Consider the following 21,932-nt stretch of genomic DNA (forward strand, 5'->3'; position numbering starts at 1 on the left):
TTTATTTTTGTTTTGCACATCTATCTCTATAATACACTAAGGTCGTACATGGCAAGCCCAGCCCACACAGTGCTTTAACAATAGGAGGTAACAGACCAGAAGCACTGTGGTGACTGGGGAGTGGGGATTCCATATGCAGTTAGGGAAGAGGAGTGTGTAGGGGCAAATGAGTGAGAGGGTGGGGGTGAGTGAGTGAGCAGGTGAGGAGGGGCAAGCAAGCGAGTGAGCAGGTGAGGAAGGTACAAGCAAGCGAGTGAGCAGGTGGGGAGGGGGCAAGTGAGTGAGCAGTGGGGAGGGGCGGGTGAGCAGGTGGTGGAACGGTGGTGGGAGGGTGGCAAGAAAGGGTGATTGAATGAGCGAGCAGCAAGGAGGGGGCGAGTGAGCGAGCAAGCAGTGGGGAGGGGGCAAGTGAGAGTGGGTGGCTGACACAGCAATATAGCAGGGGCTGTGGAGGGGGGCAAAGGAGAGCAACAAAGCCCTAGCACACAGATGATCTGTGCGGGTTCAGCTAGCTTATATTATATTCTGTCAAAACACACATCTCTAGGTAGTTTACACAAGGTTTACACCATATAGTGGTTGACCAAGGGAGAGGTTTTGTGAGCTGGTAGAGAAGGAGTGAGGCTCATGGCTAGCCACTTTTCCACGGGCAAAGAAAGGGAAGCAGCATTGGTAGCTGCTGCAGTGGTGTGAGAGAGGTTGGAGAGGCCTGCTGGTGGCCAAGATGGCCAGCGGTGATCATGGGGGCAGCAAGAATAAGCAATCCTCACTTATTGTCAAGCTGGGCATTGGGCAACAGACCCAGCCGGGCTAGCACCCCCACCCCACCCCACACACACAGCTGCCTGTGACTTCAGTAACGGCCCATTTGCCCTTCCTTTCAGGTATTACCCTGACCCACTAACTGATCTCAGGTGGGTAAGAAACAAACATAACCTCACTAGGCAAAAGGGAAAGGTCCAGCTTATTGCACCTAAATGCCTCCCAACCCAATCAACCTGTCCCCATGAAGAAGATGGAGATATGGACATGGCCTTGCTTTTGCCAAAACAGGGAGTACTTGAGAAGCCTAAACAGGGCAAAGGGACCTCTGAAAAGAAATATCTTGTATGGGTCCTTTAGAGAGACTGAACTGGTTGCTGGAGCATGGGAAGATATTTCTGGCTGGATCTTGAAAATTGGGGGCCTCCTGCACTGGGGCCAAGTGCCCAACATTTGCTGCAGTCTTCTAAAACTGATATATAGGCAGGGTGCAGTGGGTATATTTGCAGTATGTTCTTCTGAAGGGTTATGCCTTGTTGGGGGCTCTGACATAGTATCTAGCTTTGAGGGGGTCATGCTTACTGTAATCTTCTCAAGCATCTGTCTAGGCAGCAATTTCAGTTTGTGGTCAAGTCAGCATGTAACAGAGCTGGACATGCTTCCAACACATTCGAGAACCATTCCTTTTGGACTGGGGTACTTTCAGCTATGGCAGTCATAGGATTAAAAGAGCAGCAGGTCAACGTTATAGCAGATGATGGTCCAGATCTTTAAGGAGATATATCTACCCCTTACTGTATGTACAATCACATAAAAGGCAGGTGGGAAGCAGATCCTAGAATGCCCTTAGTTGAAGAAGTTTACAGTTATGGTTATGTGCTCAGCTGTTAATAGTTTTCTCTTTTATATATAGATATGAGAAGAAAGGGAGATCTCAAGACAGGGCAAATTTGTGACCATAACATTGCCTTCTGGGCTGGCAAGTGCATCTGTTGTTCCAGTTTGTTAGTGCATACAGTAGCAAGCATAAGAGTAATGACTGATAGCCAGATACTTGCTCCCTTGACAAAAGGACTGGAGACCCACAGAGAAACCATTACAAACAGCAAATTGAAGAATAGGAAAATGAAGTATTGATATGACAAGGAAATTTCCATTAGGACAGGCATCTGCTTAAGCCAACAAGAGGAAGCATGCTTTGAAATGTATATGGTGTGATGCTGCTTTGAAATAGATGCTTAGCGAGAAAGAGAGAGAGAGAGAGAGAGAGTGTGTGTGTGTGCGTGCATATTGATTGCTTGAGGCTTGTGGCATATTTAGAAATTAAGCTATGGCATAGTCAGAATTAGGAAATTATATAAGTTGTTTGAACTTAAAAGATAAGTACTGAACCAAGTAGAAGCCATGTATGTTAAAGAGAGATAAGGAACCAGAAAGAGAGAAGTGGACCAGATATTAGAAGAATATGCAGTAGATATGAAGACAGCGCGTGATCAGTTATGAAATATGTTGTGAACACTTGGACTGGGAGAGGAGAAAAAGAGGGGAGGATGAAATTTAGGGCCAATTAGGGCCAATTTTTTTCACCCCATTATTACCTCACTTTATAATAACTTGAAAGACTCTTAGATGCCCATGAAGGAACCTCCATCCATCTGCATCTAAGAGTCTCTCAAGCATGCTGAAGAAGGAAAGCAGGAATTTTAATAGAGAACTGAGCTGTGTGGTATTAAATTGATGTACTGAATTTAACTTTGATTATGTTTTATTTTGGGATGGAAATTTCCTGATCTTGTGTCATGTAATTTATTCTGGGTAGAAACCCAGATTCCGTCAAGCAATAAAATAGTGCCTTGTATTCAGCACAGCTTTTGTAGTTTGCTTCTCCATCTCAGGTGAAACAACCTGATTACATTTAGGTCCCAGTAAATTCACCTGAATCCACAGGAAGCCTGGTATCCCTGATGTTCACTGAAGGTCTTTCCTTGTATTCACTGTAGGTCTTTCCTTGTATTCACTGACTGATGCTTCCTCTGGATTCACTTGCCCTGTGCCCTGTAGGTCTTCCCCTATATCCAATGAAACTTTGATATCCCAGATCTCAATATCCACTCCCTATCTTTCCCTGCAACCTAGATACCTTGTCCTTCCTCCTATCTACTGTTAAGTATAAGCTAACAAATTGTGGCTCATATCTGGCCATCAGTGCAATTGCATAAGAGTGGACTGGTATTCAAGATGGTGCATGATATGGAATCTGCTGCTGCCTATGTGGTTCCAGCATGAGGAGCCTTGTAGCACAATATATCTTTACTGTTCATTTAGTGGGGAATGACTTCAATGCACAGGCAAATTCCGGAAGGTTAGTGCTAGGGCTTACATACCTGTTTTATGGGCTCACTGGTCTGGGGCAGTGATTGTTGGATCCAGCCTTTCACAGTGCAGGACATTGACAGGTCTTACTGAAAGTGAACTGAAATAGTGTCAGGCAGGGACTATTATCAGGCCCACCCCAACCTAAAGCATTCTTTATCACAGCTTTAGAGTGGTGGTGGGCTACATCTTAGCCCCCAGAGAGAGGTACTTGTTCATCATCCCAACGTTTCTCCAAAGGATCTGCAAAGTATTGCATTAGCTAATTCTGTGCACGTGGTGGTGGTGGGGCGGGGGGGCTAAGCAGAGCTAATCCCACTTTCTATGGCAGGGATAGTGCAGTGATAAGATCAGTTAAATACTGGTAAGTGTCCTTAGGCATCAAATGAAGAGGGCTTCCTCAGAAACAGTTTCTTAGGGGCTGCAGTCCAGAATTGGAGAGTTTATTTAGGGTATATGTGACTCACCCACCCAGAGTTAGCTGGCAGGGCATGACTCATGCATGGCCTCCCTTGTCACAGCACAAGGTATAAGGCAAGGAGGAAATGCGAGAAGGAGTTAATTGCTTTTGGTTCAGTGATGAAGGGGGAAGAATGGACCATGTCATGGAATCCGCTATTAAGGGCTACCCACACTGTAGGACTAACACTATAAGTTAGTGGCGCAGTGGTAAAACTGCCGCCCTGTAACCAGAAGGTTACAAGTTCGATCCTGACCAGGGGCTCAAGATTGACTCAGCCTTCCATCCTTCCGAGGTCAGTAAAATGAGTACCCAGAATGTTGGGGGCAATATGCTAAATCATTGTAAACCGCTTAGAGAGCTTAGGCTATAAAGCGGTATATAAATGTAAGTGCTATTGCTATTGCTATTGATCCAACTTAAATAGTTAAATGGTTAATAAAATTGTGGCCCTTTTCATTCAAGTGCTATTGTCTCACCTCTTTATTCAAAACTGTTTGGAAACTGCTTCTTTATGGTCAGTATCTTGGGTAAAGTTAACACATTTGAGAAAACAAAACCTTAGGGGGCTTTTTGTTGGGGTGGAAGGAAAAAAAGTGACATAACAATTGATCTTTTTTGACTCATCAAACACAGACAGCTTTATTCTCTTACACACCTCCATATCAAAGGTGAAACATCACATCAGGCTTCATTATAGATAAAGCAAACTCTGTGCATTCTTTCATGAGAATTACACTTCTGTAAATAAACACAAAGCATAGAACAGAACAAGTTCAGCTTTGCACAACTTGTATGAAAAGTCATAGCAGTTTCCTATACATTATGAAATTACCGTTGATCTAACTTTGGATAAATGTACACGCTAATGATACTTATATACCACTCTTCAACCAAAGTTCTCAAAGCGGTTTACATATAAAAAGAAATAATACATATTTAATTAAGATGGTTTCATACCATGAAGAAGCAGCCAGCACGGTGTAGTGGCTAGAGTGCTGGACTAGGACTGGGGAGACCCGAGTTCAAATCCCCATTCAGCCATGAAAACTAGCTGGGTGACTCTGGGCCAGTCACTTCTCTCTCAGCCTAACCTACTACACAGGGTTGTTGTGAGGAGAAACCTAAGTATGTAGTACACCGCTCTGGGCTCTTTGGAGGAAGAGCGGGACATACAAAATGTAATAAAAATACCACAGCTGAAACTGGATGGCAAGAGAATCAAATTATTCTTTGCTAAAATTGTGGCCAATATCTTCACTAACCATGCAGCTGTACAAAGGGAAGAAGTAGAAGTGTTCCCACTATGGAGAGCTTATGGAACTCTGCAGTGGTGACTGCATGGTGGGGAGGGCAGTTATTTTTGCCAATCTCTCCTTCCCCCAGAAGTGCCCTGCATCACCCAAAAATGTCCTTGAAGGTCACACGGTCCACAGTAAAAAAAAATCCCCTCTCTGCTTGGACTATCACTGTTGTGGCGCTTTGGAAGCTCTCCATAATGGGGATGCTGCTTCTTGCACAACCACACGGATAGTAAAGATGTGGGCCTGAGTTTTTATTTCATTGACTGAAATATTTAAATTACATCTCATTTTTAAAAATACTAGATGGCTTACATTAAAATACAAACTGAAAATAAAAGATTATTCTAAAATGACAAATATAAGACACTACTTCATAGCAATGGCAGCATTAGCACGTAACATAAAACTGTGGTTTGTTGAACCTGCGGTTGATTTTTGTAACCGTGAATCGCATCACGTATGTTCATCCAAATGCAGGCGGACAATCTCTGGTTTCAGGGTAGGGGAGCCATTCCCTCTTCTTGGTTTGCCGAGGCTGCATCCCAGCAAGCTGTGTAGCACTCATGTGACCAGACTGTGGATAAGGTGTCAAAAAACTGCAGGGCAGAAGCCATTGGCGACGATCTTCAAGGAAGTTGTGAAGTGCGATTGTGACTTTTCGGAATGGACTGCTCACCCTCAGCAGAAAAAGGGCATTTAAATCCCTTTAAATAGCATTTAAGCCCTTCTCCTGACATACATTGCATCACCACCCTCATATGAGCCCCATAAGAGCCCAAAACAGTCTCACACAAGCACAATCGCTGGCCCCAAAGGAGGGATTCAGGGGGACACTATTTTTCTGTTACTCCAGGAAAGGATCATGAGGACTTCCTATGAAGGAATATGTGTATGAGGGAGGGCAAAAGATCCTGGGATCTGGTCTTCTGTGACCAAAGATGCTTGCTATCTATCTATCTATTTTTGAATTTTATATACCGCCTTTCATTAAAAACAATCTCAAGGCGGTTTACAAAAGTAAAAAAAAAAAATACAATAAAATGACAATAAAAATATTAAGCTAAAAATATAAAAACAAGCCAAATTTAAAATCTATAAAATACAAGCATAAAAACTATAGACGGGTAAAAAAACACATAGAAGCAACAATAAAAACAATCATGTAAAAGCCTGGATAACAAGCCAAGATTTAACAAGCTTTCTAAAAACGGTGATGGAGTCCAAGGAGCGAATGGCCACTGGGAGAGCATTCCAGAGTCTGGCGGCAGCAACAGAGAAGGCCCTGTCCCGAGTGCATGACAGCCGGGCCTCTCTCATTGTCAGCACCTGGAGCAGAGCCCCCTCAGATGACCTCATCAAGTGGGCAGCAGCCCTTGGGAGCAGGTGGTCCCTCAGGTACCCTGGGCCCAAACCGTTAAGAGCTTTAAAGGTCAAAACCAGCACCTTGAATTGGACCTGGAAACGAACTGGCAGCCAGTGCAACACTTTCAGAATGGGTGTGATGTGCTCCCACCGGGCAGCTCTAGATAAAACTCTGACGCGTTTTGCACTAGATGCAGTTTCCGGATATTCTTCAAGGGCAGCCCCACATAGAGTTCGTTACAATAATCCAGCCGTGATGTGACTAAGGCATGGGTAACTGTGGCCAGATCTGCCTTCTCTTGTGATGGCTGACCCTGGCATAGCAGTCCAGGGACACCAGACCATATTCCTGCCCCTGTGTCAGCTTGCCGCCCAGGGATTAGTTCTCTCCTGACAGGGCCAGTCCACTAGGGAGGACCAGAGGCTCCAAGACCTTAGGTCTTCCATTAGACTGCAATTTCATGAGGTAAGCCATCAATAAAGGGGACCTCGCCTTTGTGGGGACCCCTTTCTCTCTGGTTAATGGTAGGACTTTTACACAGTGATCCCCGCCTTCAAAGGCAACCCTTTCATGCACCCAAAGGAGGATTTGACAATTGTGCTTGGCACACCTCTTTGAAGATTGTGGCCAATGGCTGCTGCTCTGCAGAAGTTTTGATGCCTTGCCCACAGTCTGGTGACATGAATGCTATGGAGGTTGCTAGGATGCAGCCTCAGTGGACCAAGAAGAGGGAGTGGCTCCTCTACCCTGAAACCGGAGGTTGCCGGGCTGCAGTTGGATGCTCCATGTGTCCAGACAGTACTAGGTGGGTAGACTAGGGAAACACTGGGACTGGGGATAGGGTTGCCAGAACAGCTTATTTTGGGGCTGCAGACAACACTCCTCTATGTGATTTGGAGCTGTGGGCTCACAGTCTCAATCTTTGATACCCGAGCTCATGGAATCGTGAACTCTGCATATACCCATATTTGGCAAACTATGCAATTTCATCTCTTAGCACGAGCAAACATGGGGCCATGCTAGCCAGGGTCAGAATAACAAGCAACTGTAGGGAGTTATCCCCATAGCCAATCTTTCAAAAGGGAGAGGGGAGCTCTGATTATCAGTGATCCCAGGAGAGGCGGGTTGCTGTACCGGGTAAAAATAAAGATAGACTAGCTTAACCTGCGCAGAGCATCTGTGTGCTAGTACTTGATTTCTTCCCTCAACCCCTGCCACAGCCCCCCTCACCTCTGAGATCTCACCTCACCTGAGCCACACTCCTGCTCCTCCTGCTCCATCCCATTGCTTCCATCCCCCTCACCCCTCGTGGTCACTCCTCCATCCCTTTACTTCATCCCCTGCTGCCTATTGGCCAACCTGCAGCCCTCTATCCCTAGAGATCTCCCCACCCTCACCCGAGCCCCACTCCTGCTCCTGCTCCTCTCCAGAGGAGCAGGAGCAGCAGTGGTTGAATGGGCCCTTCCTCACTGCCGCTACCACCATAGCTGCTTATTCCCCTCAGGCTGCTGACAGGTCCATGCCCTTCCCTTGCTTTCCTTCCTTCCTCCGCCAATGGCCTCGGTAGCCCCAAAGAGCAGCAGTGGTTGACTGGGCCCTTCCTTGCAACACCATGCACCACCAAAGGCCACTCATTCCTCTCAGGCCACTGACAGGCTCGGGCCCGTCCCTCGCCCTTCCTTCTTTCTCTTTCCCTCCCTTCTTTTTCTCTATTTCTTTCTCCTCCACTCGCCTTTCTTCCCCTCCCTTCTTCTCTTTCTTTCTCTCTCCCTTCCTGAGTTAAGAGATCTTGTTTCCTCATCTAATTCACACAACGGCAGCCTCCTTCTCCTGAAGGGGCTCTTTCCTCCCTCATGACCCCCCCTTCACAGACCCCTGCCCACTATCCTTTTATAAGTATAGTTTCAATTGGTGACTCCTGATGATGTGGACAAGCTGCTTGGAGTGGTACAGCCTACCACTTGTTCTCTGGATCCTTGCCCAACCTGGCTGCTTCAATCTAGCAGAGAAATTGTTGATGGCCTAGTTAATATCATAAATGCATCGCTGAGGGAGGGTAGGGTGTCTCCTTGTTTGAAGGAGGCAATAGTTAGACCTCTTCTTAAGAAGCCTTTCCTGGCTCCCTCAGCGATGGATAGTTATAGGCCAATCTCCAATCTCTCCTGGTTGGGCAAGATAATGAGAGGGTGGTGGCCAACCAGCTCCAGGTGGTTTTGGAGGAAACTGATTATCTAGACCCATTTCAAACTGGCTTTAGAACAGGCTATGGGGTTGAGACAGCCTTGGTTGGCCTGATGGATGACCTTTACCGGGGAATCGACAGAGGGAGTGTGACTCTGTTGGTCCTCTTGGATCTCTCAGCGGTGTTCAATACCATCGAATCCTTCTGGGTCGCCTGGGGGAGTTGGGAATAGGAGGCACTGCTTTGCAGTGGTTCCATGCCTATCTCTCAAGTAGATCCCAGATGGTGAAGCTTGGTGACAGTCGCTCCTCAAAGCAGGAGCTGTTATATGGAGTCCCCCAGGGCTCCATTCTGTCACCAATGCTTTTCAATATCTATATGAAACCGCTGGGTGAGGTCATCAGGAGATTTGGTGCTGGGTGTTATCAGTATGCTGATGACACCCAAATCTACTTCTCCCTTTCATCTTCAGGAAATGACACTTATTCTCTAAATGCCTGCCTACAGGCAGTAATGGGCTGGATGAGGGATAACAAATTGAAGCTGAATCCAAGCAAGATGGAGGTGCTCATTGTGGGGGCTCAGAATCTGAGGTGTGAGTTAGATCCTCCTGTGCTGGATGGGGTTACACTCCCCCAGAAGGAGCAAGTGTGCAGCTTGGGAGTACTCCTGGACCCAGGCCTCACCCTAGTATCTCAGGTGGAGGCCATGGCCAGAAGTGCTTTCTATCAGCTTCGGCTGATTCGACAGCTGTGCCCATTCCTTGAAGAGAATGATCTCAAAACAGTGGTGCACCAGCTGGTAACCTCCCGGCTTGACTATTGCAATGCACTCTACGTGGGGCTGCCTTTTTATGGAGTTTGGAAACTTCAGTTTAGTTCAGAATACGGCAGCCAGATTGGTCTCTGAGGTAACCTGGAGAGACCATATTAAGCCTGTTTTGAAACAATTGCACTGGCTGCCGATATGTTTCCGGGCAAAATACAAAGTGCTGGTTACTACCTTTAAAGCCCTGAACGGCTTAGGTCCAAGTTACCTTAGAGAGCGCCTTCTTCTGCGCGATCCCCATCGCACATTAAGGTCATCTGAGGAGGTTCATTTCCAGTTACCACAAGCTTGTCTGGTGGCGACTCAGAGGCGGGCCTTCTCTATAGCTGCTCCGGGGCTGTGGAATGTGCTCCCTGCGGAAATCTGTAATTTGAATTCTCTATTAGCCTTGAGGAGAGCCCTTAAAACATATCTGTTTGGCCTGGCTTTCCAGGGTGTTTAAATCGGTTTTAATATTTTTACCCAGTTTCATGGTTTTTAATTACTGCAACTGTTTAATTGTTGTTTTAAAATGTTTTTAGATTAATTGTTATATATATATTTTAATTTTTTAAAAAACTCTTTACTGTTTTAATGGTTTGTTTTAATTGTAAACCGCTCTGAACCATTTTGGAAGAGTGGTATAATAAAATGAAATGAAATGAAATGAAAAATGGATGGCTAGATAGATTCCTCTCCTCTACAATCAACTTCTAACCAGTAACAGCTACATTCCAACTGCCCTTAACCATCACAGGCTCCTCCTCCCTATCTTCATATGGAATCCCCACTGCCCAGTCACCATGGTGTTTCTGCTTTCACAGGCTCCTCCTTCCTACTTGCATATGGAATCTCCACTGTCCAATCATCATGGTGTTTGGCCTGCTTGGGTTGTTTCTTCATGGCAGTCATTAAGACAGGAAGAGGTTTTGCCGGGCTACCCATCCCCATGGCTTGCTCGTGTGGAGCAACCAGACTGTATGGCATCTGCCATCTGGCCGCATGCGTGTCTCTGTGGTCTTACACTCTTATGAGAAAGTGGTCCTTGGGAGAATGGGCATTGTCACACATTATTAACATTTCTGTCCGATCCCTGTGTACCCAAGGATGGTTCTTCTCATGAGTAGTGCTTGGGTGTTTCCATGGCCTTTTACTCTCCTGAGAGAGCAATCTGCTCTAGAGCAGCAGTATCATACAGGAAGAATCTCTCCCATTAACTGGAGGCAATGCTGCTCCTGCTGGACAGTTCTTCTCAAGAGTAATGCCACAGAATGCACACTTGCACCCAAGCGGAAGGGGCTGGGCTCCCTGCCCCAACATTATTGTACAAAAGCCAGAGCTGAGCCATGCAATAATCCCTGGATGGCACTGCCTTTTCAACTTGACCACGGTTATCACTGGCCTGCCATATGTTATCTTTCTCGTCTGTGTATGTGTGTAATGAGTTTTTTTCTGGGCAACAGTATCAAGACAATGTGTGCAAACATGCATTCAAAGTGGGGCCTTCCTGATTCAACCTGAGTGGGGTGTAAAACTAACTGAGTGGGCATCAAAAAACTTGTGAGCATGCACACACCTTAGAGGGAACACTAGTTATCTTTGTAGCAATCTCATTGGGTTGCCCAATTTATGGTGCCACTGCGATTACATGTGCTTGTGAACATACTTCTTTATTTACTTTCAGAAAACACATAGTGCCCATCTTGCCATCCCATCCCTTTCTCTTCTGATTGCCAGAAGACGGGGGCGAGGGGACAGGGAGACAGTGGGAAGTGGGCATCCCCCCATGTGGCTTTTCCTTTTGATAGGCTTAGAAGCTTGGGATGGGATGTGGCAGCATTTCTTGTGCTGGACAACAGCTTGGGAGCAGGGCAAGTACTTGAAGAGGCAGCCATCGAGAAGCATGACAGGCACGGAGCAGGCATGTTCCTGGGTGAGTCTAGGCTGCCATCTCTATGATTTCAGCTCCAGACAGAGCATGAAACCACGATTATGACAGCATCTGTATTCGGACACAATGCTGCTGCCCCCAAACCTCAGGTTGGACTGGCAAAACTCACTACAAACCGAAGGTTCACATTGGTGTTTGGTGAGGGAAACTGCAGGTTGTGAGGGAACAAAACCATGATTTCACATGTTCAAACATACAAGAATTCCAAACTCTGCCCCATTTAACTGTGGTTTGGTGTTACATGAGAATAGGGCCAATAGCTAAAGGCATATCAACTGAAATTCATTTAAATCCACAACTAAATGAAAAGATTGCACCATACAAATATGGACCAGCAACAAAGAAAGGAGTTCTTGATCTAACTTGGGTCTTACTTCATGTGCTCTCCCCCTTCCCCCCCCCCCCTGTTTTCTAGTGTTTTTAAAAATGAAGCATTGGTGCTCAGTCCCAGCTCTTTTTCATGCAGCCCTAAAGCTTTAAAAGTTAATATTTATTTTATTTATATACCGCCCCTCCAAAAATGGCTCAGGGAGATAAATATTAAGAAATATTAAGAAACAGGGCTCTTCAGTTTTGGATAAATTCTACTAAGTGGGCTAAGGCATGTTTCTTCTTTTAGGTCTTATTGTGTAACACTCTGCTTTTTACTGAAATTTTAAACCGTTTGTTTTTATCCCCATAAAATTGTTAACTTTTTATGCTGTGAAATTGTTTTAACTCTATATTACTTGTGTTTTAAATTGTGTAAACTGCCTGGAGATGCACACATCAGGCGGTATATAAATATGACAAATAAAGCTGGGAGGTTGTGAGGAAGTTCCCTCACAACTTGCCACTAGCAGAAGAGATGTGCACAAACCTGTTCAGAGGCCCTTTTATGGGCCCCCAAACAGATTTGGCATCCGAAGGTGGAGGGTCACACTTTAAGGGTGGGGGAGGGTGCACTAACTCCTCCCTCCACTTTCCCCCCACTGGTGCTCATTATTTGCAAAGTCCTACGGGGCAGCAGGGTTCCTGTCTGCCGTCCGGTCCACTCCCTGGCTGGAAGTAGCTGGTGTGGATGCTAAAGTAGAAGGCCAGCTACTTCCAGCCAGGGAGCCACAGTCAGTAGTACCTCCATCTTATTAAGATTAAACTTCAGTTTGTTATCCCTTACCAAGCCCATTACCACTCCAGGCAGACATTTAGGGAGGATATACCATTTCCTGATGAAGTCGATATGGAGAAATCAATTTGGGTGTCATCTGCATATTGATAACACCTTGCATCAAACCTCCTGATAATCTCTCTCAGTGGTTTCATGTAGATGGTAAAAAGCACTATAGACAGTGTGGAGCCTTGTGGAAATCCATACTTTAGCTCTCACTCTGCAGAGCAGCAGTCTCCAATCTACCAGAGGGGTAGGAATGCAACCACTGTAAAACAGTGCCACCCAATCCTCCCTCCCTCAGGTGACTCAGAAGGATATCATGGCTGATAGTATCGAAAGCTGCTGAGATATCCAAAAGGATCAGCAGAGTCGATTATTAGTAATATACCACCATCTCAATCATCTTACTGTACCATGGGAGATTAGAGAGTGGCCTGTAATTATCCATCACCAAGGGATCCAGAATGGGCTTCTTAAGAAGGGGTCTAACCACTGCCTCTGTCAAACAAAGTAGCATCCTGCCCTCCTTCAGTGTCTGGTAACCTCCATGCTTGACTAACCTCCATGCTTGTAATGCACTCTGCATGGGGCTGCTTTTGTATGTAGTCCAGAAACTACAATTGGTACAGAATGTGGCAGCCAGACTGGTCTCTGGGACAACTTATTATACAGAGTGGACCATATAATATCAGTTTTAAAAGAACTGAACTGGCTGTTGATATGTTTCCAAGTGAAATACTAAGTGCTGGTTATTATCTATAAAGCCCTCAATTTCTTTGGTCCAGAGTAAATAGGAATTGATTTTAATTGATTTTATCCCATTAAATTGTTTTAACTTTTTAGTCTGTGACATTGTTTTAATTGTTTTTACTCTGTTTTTATATTTGTTGTATTTTAAATTATGTACACTACCTAGAGATACACTATCAGCTCTCTCAGTCTCCTGGTTTTCTCTTGTTTGCCCTGCTCTTCTCCTAGTAAGTTTGACCTCAGAGCTTTCATAGGGCACCACCTTTACAGAAGCTCTATTCTACAGAAGTTCTATTCTTGGTAGACAAAGTCTACCAAGTGTGCTCCTACACCATCTCACAGGGCACTGGTCAACATGAGCCCTCATTGGTATCTGGCCCCTCATCATCAGCCTCTCTGTCTTTATATAATATTTGACAGTCTCTACAAATCTTGCATGATCTCGGGCCAAAACTAGATCTCTCTTGAGTCCCCGCAGATATCCCGAAGCCTCCACAGCAGCCCCATACACAGCTGCTTCTCTCTGTTCGGGCCAGTCTGGTCCAGACCAGCCCCCAATTGCAACATCATTCCCTGCAAGTTGGGAAGGCGGCCAGGGTGCATGGCGCAATGGGCAAGCTCTCCCTGCCAGCAGGGTAAGCCCCTTGTCAACTTTTGCCCCATTCCCATCATCTCCCAACATACACATATCAGGCAGAATATAAATATTTTTTTATTATTATTTAACATATGTATATACCATCCTCTACCAAAGTCTTCAGGTGGTTTACAACAACAAAACGACATCCAAAAGATTTAATACATTTAAAACATATATGATAATAAATAAATAAAATAATATTAGTATAATTGTAAATGAACTAAAGTAGTTACTTTTTCTTATTTGTGACCTTGAAATACATGTAGGTAATATATTCGGTTGTGGTTAACATTCATCTTTGTGATTTTAAAATGATAGATATAAGTTTGATGTTGAACTGGTTGACCGTGTGATTTATGCCAGTTGTTTATGGGCTGATTCAGTCAACACAGATCACTTTCATGAATTTGGCTTTGACCAATATTTAGAATTACCTCTTGTGATATTGCCCAACCTTAATGATAGAAATTCACTTACAGTATTCACATTACATATATGCCTTCCTATTTTCAAGTCTTCCCACTTGTGCCACACTTGCCTTCTTGGACTGGGACTTCATAATGTTGACAGTCTGGATTTTGGAATCAATGATTCCAAAAAATAGCTGTATTTTTAGCCATAAAAGCAATATTTTTCCCAATGGACTCTTGTAAACAACACATTGCTCTGATAATAAAACACAAGGAATAAATTCACCAGAGCATATGTGAATCATCAACTGGTTCTCAAATAGAGTCCAAAACATGAAAAGCTTTCACTATCACATTCTAGCCTTTTAAAAAATAAATATGCTTCCATAACCAAACACAAAAAAACTCAAATAACAGAAGAAATATCTTGCAATGCTAGATTAATACAATAGAGAATGGGAATTCACCATAAACAAATTTATGCAAGCCAAGATTGCCAGCCACCAGGAACTTTACAGACTGCCAATAATTTTCCTGCCAGACAAAAATCTTGTTATCAATAGGCTTTCTTCATCCCATGTCTATATTTGTTTCCCACATATACAAAACTAGAACAATGTATCCATAATAGTTTATTTCATTTCATTCATTCAATGTATATACCGCCTTTCCTAAAGTGGCTCAGGGCAGTTTCCATTAAAATAAAAAAACACATAATAAAACAATTAAAATCAAAAATTTTTAAACCAGATTAAAATTTAAAAAATATCATTTTTTTTAAAAGCCAGGCAAAGATGGGTATTTTAGTCTCTCCTGAAGGCTTCCAAGGAAGATAATACTCTTATATTCTCGGGGAGTGTGTTCCACAACCCAGGGGCTGAGAAGGCCTGATCCCAGGTCGCCACCATATGAACTGGTGGCACCCGAAGACAGACCCACACAATGAAGTGTCTATCATTATTTTTCAAGTGGGAGTCATTTGGGGGGGGCTTCATTTTGAGAGCCATTTCCTACCACGTTGGCCACCACATGGTGCCAGGGGGCTGTGTGAAGTATTAGGCTTCAGCCTTTGAACATACCTAACAAAAACTTACTTAGGAAGTCATACTTAAGGTCGATGGGAGCACCAGCGGTGCACCAGCTTTGCAATGAGGAACACTAATTTAATGACATCTCATAGCAATAAACTGAAAGCATATATATGTGTGTGTGTGTGTGTGTGTGTGTGTGTGTTTTTGTGTGTGTGTGTGTGTGTGTGCCCCCACAAAAAAACCCAGTAAAATTTCCTAACAAAATATTTGATTAGTATGATGCTTTAGCTCTTTAGATTCATTCCCTTGTTTTCTTTTCTAATAGTGCACAAAAAATAGAATTGGGAATGATGTGTTTTTGCTCAAACATGATGACTGTTAATAGTTCATCAATCCTTCATATAGCTAAAGTAGCTGAGCATATTTTTACTAGTTCTCATTATCCCTTCACCCTTGGTGGTTCTTATATTTTCAGCTTGAATTATTTACTGAGAACATTTTACCCATGACAAAAAAGTTGTATAAGGTTTCCACCATGGGCTTAGATATGGACAAATGTGCTGTCACTTTAAAAAGTGTGTTGGGAATGGTGAATTCAGCCACAATATCAGTTGTGGTAGGGTTGGTCTGTAGGGATGTGCACGGAACCAGTTTGGAGTCCCTTTATGGGCCTCCAAACTGGTTTGAACAGCTGGCGGTTCTGCCAGTTCGAAGGTGAGAGGCATACCCTTAAGGGTGGGGAAGGGTGCCCTTACCCCCCCCCCGCCACGTTTGCCCTGCCGGTGCTCCATTTAAAAAGTTTTGATCATGGTGGCAGCATACCTCCCTGCCACCCCGTGTCCTCTTTGCCTGGAAGTAAAAGGAAGTACTCAGCACGCATGCACACGCTGGGTGCATGCACAAGCGAGTGCAACTTGTGCGTGCATACAACCGGTGTGTGTATGTGCCCTGGGTACTTCCTTTTACTTCCGGCCAAAGAGGACACGGGGTAGCAGGGAGGTACGCTGCCACCCCAATGGAAATTTTTAGTGGAGCGCTGGTGGGGGAAATGTGGTGGGAAGGGCACCCTCCCCCACCCTTAAAGTTATGCCCCCCTGCAGAGGTACACCTCAGTAATTTTGGAGCCTGGACCTGAAGGCCTTTGGAGGCCCCATTCCTCTGCAAATTAAGCATTATCATGCTCCACCGGGTAACCACACCACCTGAGACAGTCTAAAGAGGATTTGAGGGGCCCCTGGAGCTGTGGAGGCCCTGGACTTCAGCCCTGAAGTCCAGGGGTAAGAGCAGCTTTGCCCCCCCACCTTTGAACCACCCCCCCACCAGTTCCATGCAGATCCCTAGTGGTCTGTAGTCAGCAAGGGGAGACCTCTTAATTGTTCAGACCAGAAATCAAGCCTAACACAGAACACTTTTGATAGGGGTCACAGAGTATCACCAAACACTCTGGCCCACTGTTGTAGAAGCTCCCTTGCTCGTGTGGCTGATGCCTCTCCTTTTGGGTAATGGCAGGGTGAACATCGCTCTGTGGGCTTGAATCCCATAAAGTCTCCCAGGCTCAGCTGAGGCGGTGGGAGGAAGACCCATGATTGTTTCAATGTAAGTAGTCAATGTTATGCTGAATATTAAGTTTGAGGACCAGCCAGAAAGTTTTCTACCCACCCTCAAGTTATATTGGAAGCCCACTTGAGACTAAGTGGGATCACGTGGAGGCACTGGGTTAGGAACTGGTGGCTCCGTGTGGAAGGTAGTCATGGAGCTACTATGAATCCTGTGACTGTGACATCTGTCACAATCATGCAAATCACAGTGGTCATGTGTTCAACCCACATATCCCATGTGGGTAAGCTTGATTGTAGGCTCACCACCTGCATTGCTTCAGACTAATGGAGGTTTCAACAGAGCAGTGTTGCACTCACAGAATTCGGATATGTGTTCAGTGGCAACAATTGTTTTCAGGCCAAAGGAGCAGTTGTTTAACAGAAACAAGATTCTCATCTGAAGGGGCTGAATATCATATGTAAAATTATTCTGAGAATATTTTATATCCTATTAGACACCCTGAAGTTATTAATGGAAACGCTGTGGAATTTAACACCTCTGCTACCATCAATGACCTTATTTTTGTGGGCAGATGACTCTAATCTCGAGTTGTTAAACTAACACCTTTAATAACTATTATACTCTCATAAATAAATAAGAATAAACAAAATATACTTTATCTTGAGTATCTGTAATTACTGCTCATGTTAATATTAGTATACAGATTCACTGAAAGGAGATTGTCTCTAAATATTTATGCTGGTAGAACTGCCTGAAGATCTTGATCATAACAACACTCCCTTACTCCCAAGTTCATTATAGCCACTTATATTGTTACTGTAAATCTTTCTAACGGCCCCAATGTCTCACTACCAAGAACATTTTTATAATGAGGGGTGGGGCATGGAACAAAAATGTAGACTCCATTCTTTGTTAAATTGTATTTTCACATTCAGTACCATGGTGATGAAATTGTAATAATGCTTTTTAAAAACCCAGTGAACACTCCTATCAAAAAAGTATCTAAAGAAAAATGAGAGAAAGCTACTGCAGGGCATTTGCTAAACTTCTTTGCTTTGTCCATCAGTTTTTATTCTGTGATCGTCCTGAAAGATTTATGCTTTGTGTTTTGAGAGTCTGTTATTAAATGGCTTTGCAGAATAAAAAAAAATTAAATTTAAATATAACTTTTAAAATGTGTGTTGGACCTTTGTGCCTTTCAAAAGAGGTCAAGTTCAAGACATTTATGAAAAGACCATTCCCACAGAGACTACTGGAGAGAGCCTATTAGCCTTGCTCCACTTTTTCTCTACCCCTTTTTTGATCATAAAGCAAGGTTATGGGCAGTGAGAGCAGTGATGAAGGGAAGAAGAAAAATGCTAAAGACCCTGTTGAAATTTCAATTCTTAAGACTGCAGTCATTAAACACTTACTTGGGAGTAAATCTCATTAATCTCATTGTGGTTTGGTTCCATGCAAACTTTCACAGCACTGGTCTGTAAAAGATTCAAGGATAAAAAATGCTTAACAAAAGGAACAAAACAGCAATTTGCTGTTTTAAATTTTCGTCATAGTTTATTCAGCAATAGAAGCAGCAAAAATCTGTGTTCAACCAACAGGGCTCCGAGTTGATTAAGGCATGTCAGTGACTATATCCTATCTAATTGTCTACTTTCTTACCAACAAAACAAAATATTAATTATTGATGAATAGAAGCTTTTGTAGAAAAAAGGCTTCAGACCCACAACTTTCAAATGTGTAATGAAGGATCCTCTAACTAACTGGCTACTATCTAATACAGACTTTTATCGTTCTTCCCCTCCCCTCCTCATTTTTTCCTCTTCAACAGCAGAGAATAGAAGAAATCAGTTACCCAGCCAACAGCTGCAGATTGCTGCAATTTGGAGAGCCCCCACCCCTGCAAGGAGGCCACACCTTAACTCTACATATCCCTGCAGTGTACACAACAGTTGTGAGAGAGACCTCTGCTTATTCTTACAACCTGCATACTCTTATCACCTGCATAATACCAGGTATTCTAGGTATTCCAGGGTGACATCAAATTACTGTTTTGGAGAATGAGAAACAGCATTGTGTAATGTTTGTATCTGGACTGTCCTAGACATAACCCACATGAGCACTTACAATGAGGATGCTGGCTTCTCTTACTCAAAATAATAATGAAATTTCTATCTTTTCTGGGATACTGCTGCAGGGCATGATAGAAATACCATTCCTTACTTATTGTTCAAACATCTGGTAGACAAAGATATACTACTTCTGAATACAAAAGCTCAGTTTTCGCAATCACCTTAATTTTTGTAGAGCAAAACATGCTCTGACCTCTGATCACAAAGACAGAGGGTAATGTGATCCTCATCTTAATGATATCCCCAAGTTTATCCCTTTATTTTCTCCTCTACAAGCAAATGGCTGTGGTCAGAAAAAGTAAAGATATGCATTCAGGGACACCATTGTAGTGGTGGCAAACCTGTCTCCCTGACATTGGTCAGAATGGCCTCTACAGAGAAGAGTGTGCCTTAGTGGCTTCTTCGTTACCCTCCCTCTGCAACTCTCCCATCTATTATAACAAAGGACATTTTCTGGTAAATAAATAAAACTAGAATTCAGATCAAAGGAACAGTCTTTCATTCTACCTAGCTGGAACATACTTTCTAAGTCTCTTCTTCCAGGCCCTTTCAATTCTGGAATTTTTAGAGTGATTAGAATTTAACCTAATACAGGTGTGAATTTCTTTTAATACAGTACAATTTAAAGATGTCTGTCTATCTGGACAATAGTGTCCAGATAAGGGACAGACATCTTTAAATTGTACTGTATTAAAAGAAATTCACACCTGTATTAGGTTAAATTCTAATCACTCTAAAAATTCCAGAATTGAAAGGGTTGACAAATTGATTTCATAATGCAACTTTTGCACATTTAACAAAGTAAAAACAAAAGATTAACATCAATCCCAAGATCAAGTGATCTTTTAAGGTAAAGAAAACAAATTAAACTGCTCTGCATAGTTATGGTTTTAAAAATTAACATGACTAGAGCCCACACCCCTTGAATATGTTTCTCTTGTTACTCATAAGGGTTTCTAATCTTCCATAATAGGAGTACTGAGCTGATTCTAAAAACAAAGAGATGGTAAAACAAATCCAATGGACTGTGTTACATCTTCTAGTTGTCAATATAGAGTTTTCCATTTAGGCAATATGAAACAGAAAAGAGCTTCTATAGTCATTAAAATATTGAAGTAAAATCCCTCTCTCCCTTAGCAGATCCTGGCAATCTCCTCAGAAACTCAGTTCAAGGACTTGGTTCAAAAATTCAGCTGGCCTGACCACCCTTCTCAAAATGGAATGCCAAGGAAGTGAGCCAAGTCATGGGGTCATGGCCACTCTCATTACCTCACATATCTAACACTGCTCGGCCAGAAATGTCATAATAGTCCATAGCAGAAACATTCAACTGAAGAAAGGAAGCTGGAAACTGAGAAGTAACTATTTACCCTTATGAGTCAAACAGCAAAATAATGCAATGGGTGCCGCAAATTAATCTGGAGCACCTAGCACCTTGAGCCAATCAGGATGGGGTGTTTGCAAATGCCAGCTGTTTTTCCTGAGTATTTTTACTTTCCACATTTTACAAGTAATAACCAAAATTGTCCATTCTATAAATATATACATAATACATACATAAAATATGCAAACAAAAATGTGTGTCTCCCCACACACACACACCCCACCCGCCCAGGAAGTAGATTTAGAATTAAAAAATAAAACCCTGCTTCACATATATTGGATAAAAGTCCTTATTCCACGTATGTAAACACATTATTAAAGCTAGCTGATCATATTTTGCTAAATAAATACTGCAGATGCATTAAACCAGTAGTTTACTTGTTGTCTTTTCTTCCAGTGTTCATATTTGCTATAATACACTTATTTCTGGTCGCAGCTGGTAAGCGTACTCAATAGCTGCACAACTTCTTTTGATCAACATCTATAGATATAATGTAATCTAGGCAGACAGAAAGCAACTGTGTGAATTCCAAAATGTTGCTGGCTTTTTATACTTATAGTTGGTAGTATAGGCCCTGTTTTGCAATTGAATGGCTGAGATTAGTAAGTGGGCACAAGCTCTTTCACACTTCAGTTACTACCAGATCAAATAAAAGGACCAATCAGGAATAACTGGCAGTTATTGCTTCCTAATGAATGTGACAAATTAGCTGATGATCTCTGTTCAGTAAGTACTGAAAGATTTTTCCATTACTACTGAAAAGACATGGACCTGTTTCAAACTATGTAGGGGCATGTCTACAAACCAACTCAACAATAAGGTTTCCCTTCCTCCTTCTTCAACCAGCATCCCTTCGAATTGTAATTGGATGAGGGAGCAAATGATATTTAACTGAGCATTCTTAGCATCCTTACCCTGTTCCATTTCCTGGGGTTCCGTGTGAGAATCAATGCCAAATAAAGTTTGTAGCTTGTCATCATGGCTAGTATCAGAGGTCATTCACACAATCAAAAACTGTGTCCTATCCAGGTTTGGGAGCTGTGTCTCTCCCAATTTTCAGTTGTATGGGTGCAAACAACTAGGTACGTAGGAGGGAGAAGCGATTGTGTGGAAGCAAGTTAGGAAGAAAGAATACCCAGCTTTCCCTTCTACCTTTATTCCACACAATCACTTGTCCCTCCTCAGTTGTTTGCGCCAGCACAACCAGCTCCCAAACCTGGGCAGGACACAGTTTTTGACTGTGTGAATGACTTCACAATCTCCAGTTTCAACTGCCACAGAACTAAATTTCTTCTCTTAACATTTTACAGTTGCCAGCAAATGCACACAATCAGCTCCAAGAATGGTTAGGATGTGAAACCCTGTATTCCAATTTGTATTATTTGGTTGGCCTGGCCATCCTGATCCTCCATGGTGGTAGTAGTGTTATGTGTGTAATAGTGTGAAGTTTGCAAGTACAACGTGTAAAATGCTTCCTGTGAATTTACCTAATTTTCAACTGTTACACCATTTAAAGATGGTGTAACACCTCTGTTACACCTCTGTTACACCTCTGTTAGGAGCTTGAGCTAGAACCTACCACATGCAAAACCAGTCAGACAGGCTTCACTTTATCAGTTGACACTGCACTGTATCCAAAGAAGTTATTATCCAATAACATGGTTTTTGATGAACTT

At 43.2% G+C, this 21,932-nt stretch overlaps 1 long non-coding RNA gene across 2 annotated transcripts in view; it reads left to right on the plus strand.

Annotated features, from left to right (window-relative positions):
- LOC128330548 (uncharacterized) overlaps positions 1-20,621 on the plus strand; it is a 26,298-nt gene extending 5,677 nt beyond the window's left edge. The window contains exons 3-4 of one of the 2 annotated variants that reach the window (XR_008310140.1): positions 18,572-18,755; positions 20,010-20,621. This is a non-coding gene — a long non-coding RNA (uncharacterized LOC128330548). Of the gene's footprint in view, positions 1-1,675; positions 2,628-18,571; positions 18,756-20,009 lie in introns of those variants that run through there. The other variant, XR_008310141.1, reaches the window with a different exon arrangement.
- The last annotated feature ends 1,311 nt before the right edge of the window (positions 20,622-21,932 follow it).

Source organism: Hemicordylus capensis, chromosome 6 (assembly GCF_027244095.1).
Source record: "Hemicordylus capensis ecotype Gifberg chromosome 6, rHemCap1.1.pri, whole genome shotgun sequence".
NCBI lineage: Eukaryota > Metazoa > Chordata > Lepidosauria > Squamata > Cordylidae > Hemicordylus > Hemicordylus capensis.